General features: G+C 53.5%; 1 pseudogene; it reads left to right on the top strand.

The window, feature by feature from the left end:
- The first annotated feature begins 390 nt into the window (after nt 1–390).
- On the top strand, nt 391–1371 carry LOC121048422 (annotated as a pseudogene).
- The last annotated feature ends 1215 nt before the right edge of the window (nt 1372–2586 follow it).

Raw genomic sequence — 2586 nt, 5'->3', positions numbered from 1 at the left:
CCGTTTATGGTCAGCGTCTACTGTGGTGCAGGAAAGCCGCCAAACCTTCAAGAGTACCTGCATCCGTTCTTGGAAGAGGTCGTCGAGCTGACCTGCAGTGGGATGGTGCACAAGGGTGTCCATGTGGATGTGAAACTAACTGCAATGATCTGCGATGCCCCTGCAAGAAGCTATGTGAAGGCTACAATCGGGCACACCGGCTACCATGCCTGTGAACGTTGCAACCAGAAGGGGCAACGCATTGAAGGAAGACAGGTATTTCCAGACCTGCACGCAGCCGAGCGCACAGATGACTCTTTTCGGTCGCAGGATGATCCTCGCCATCATACCGGTCTGTCTCCCTCCACGTCGCTTGACGTGGACATGATTGCATTGTTTCCGACCGAATATATGCACCTCGTCTGCCTGGGCGTCATGAAGCGACTGCTTCGAAATTGGGTCAGTCTGGGTCATGGCAAAAGACTGAGCAGAGACCAACGGAGCCGCCTCAATGAAGATCTACGGAAGTCAGCCAAGTCATTTCCAAGCCACTTCCAGCGAAAACCAAGGGGGACAGAGGAGCTTGACCGGTGGAAGGCAACCGAGTTCCGCACCTTTCTCCTTTATGTCGGGCCAGTGGTCCTCAAACATCTCCTCACTGATGAGCACTATGCACATTTTTTGGCTTTTCATGTGGCAATCAGAGTGCTCGTGTCACCAGAGCACCACGTGGTACTCAACCAGTTTGCACGAAACCTTCTCAGGTATTTTGTGCAAGAGTTCGGCGGACTGTATGGGGAAAAGCAGGTGGTGTACAATGTGCATTCCCTCTGCCACCTTGCTGAGCAATGCCTCGACCACGGGCCTCTCGACGGCTTCAGCGCCTTCCCGTTCGAGAGCTACTTAGGAAAGATAAAAAAGAAGCTCCGATCCTCGAACAAGCCACTTTCGCAGCTTAGCAGGAGGGTGTCTGAAATGCGGCACTCTTCTCACATCTAGGTCAAAAGTGTGCAGCATCCTGTCAAGCCAGGGGACTGCTTCATGCTCGCGAAGTCTCCAATCATCGTCCTGGAAATTTTGGGTGACTGCTTCAAGGGATGCATCTTGCCGAACGCAAGAGATTTCTTCAAAGTGCCCCTCAAGTCGTCCGAGCTAGGCATCTGGCGGTGTGACTCTTTTGGGCATACAACTAAAACCTGGCCCCTTGCTGACCTGAAGCATGCAGTTCAGTGTGTGAAAATTGGCTACAAGAAAGGACACATTGTGCTGCCACTTCTGCACCTGCATTGAATGTCGGACAACTTGATAGCATCTTCAGCTGCTGAAGTTTGTCAGCAAGACGAACTGGCTCGCTTGAGCGCAGGTTGCGACGTCTTTCATGCAGTGTCTGTGTCAGGCGTCTTGGGACCATTGGCTGCTGCGGTTGAAGTTTTTCGAGACGAACTGGTTCACTGCTCGCTTTAGTGCAGGTTGCGACGTCTTCTGTGCGGTGTCTGTGTCAGGCGACTTGGGACCATTGGCTGCTGCGGTTGAAGTTTTTCGAGACGAACTGGTTCACTGCTCGCTTTAGTGCAGGTTGCGACGTCTTCTGTGCGGTGTCTGTGTCAGGCGTCTTGGGACCATTGGCTGCTGCGGTTGAAGTTTTTCGAGACGAACTGGTTCACTGCTCGCTTTAGTGCAGGTTGCGACGTCTTCTGTGCGGTGTCTGTGTCAGGCGTCTTGGGACCATTGGTTGCTACGGTTGAAGTTTTTCGAGACGAACTGGTTCACTGCTCGCTTTAGTGCAGGTTGCGACGTCTTCTGGGCGGTGTCTGTGTCAGGCGTCTTGGGACCATTGGCTGCTGCGGTTGAAGTTTTTCGAGACGAACTGGTTCACTGCTCGCTTTAGTGCAGGTTGCGACGTCTTCTGTGCGGTGTCTGTGTCAGGCGTCTTGGGACCATTGGTTGCTGCGGTTGAAGTTTTTCGAGACGAACTGGTTCACTGCTCGCTTTAGTGCAGGTTGCGACGTCTTCTGGGCGGTGTCTGTGTCAGGCGACTTGGGACCATTGGCTGCTGCGGTTGAAGTTTTTCGAGACGAACTGGTTCACTGCTCGCTTTAGTGCAGGTTGCGACGTCTTCTGTGCGGTGTCTGTGTCAGGCGTCTTGGGACCATTGGTTGCTGCGGTTGAAGTTTTTCGAGACGAACTGGTTCACTGCTCGCTTTAGTGCAGGTTGCGACGTCTTCTGGGCGGTGTCTGTGTCAGGCGTCTTGGGACCATTGGCTGCTGCGGTTGAAGTTTTTCGAGACGAACTGGTTCACTGCTCGCTTTAGTGCAGGTTGCGACGTCTTCTGTGCGGTGTCTGTGTCAGGCGACTTGGGACCATTGGCTGCTGCGGTTGAAGTTTTTCGAGACGAACTGGCTCACTGCTCTCTTTAGTGCAGGTTGCGACGTCTTCTGTGCGGTGTCTGTGTCAGGCGTCTTGGGACCATTGGCTGCTGCGGTTGAAGTTTTTCGAGACGAACTGGCTCACTGCTCGCTTTAGTGCAGGTTGCGACGTCTTCTGTGCGGTGTCTGTGTCAGGCGACTTGGGAGCATCATCGGCTGTGACTGGAGTTATCATCGAGA

The sequence above is a fragment of the Ixodes scapularis genome, unplaced genomic scaffold (genome assembly GCF_016920785.2).
Source record: "Ixodes scapularis isolate PalLabHiFi unplaced genomic scaffold, ASM1692078v2 PGA_scaffold5__190_contigs__length_132052651, whole genome shotgun sequence".
Classification (NCBI taxonomy): Eukaryota; Metazoa; Arthropoda; class Arachnida; order Ixodida; family Ixodidae; genus Ixodes; species Ixodes scapularis.
This window is presented reverse-complemented; position numbering and strand designations above follow the sequence as displayed.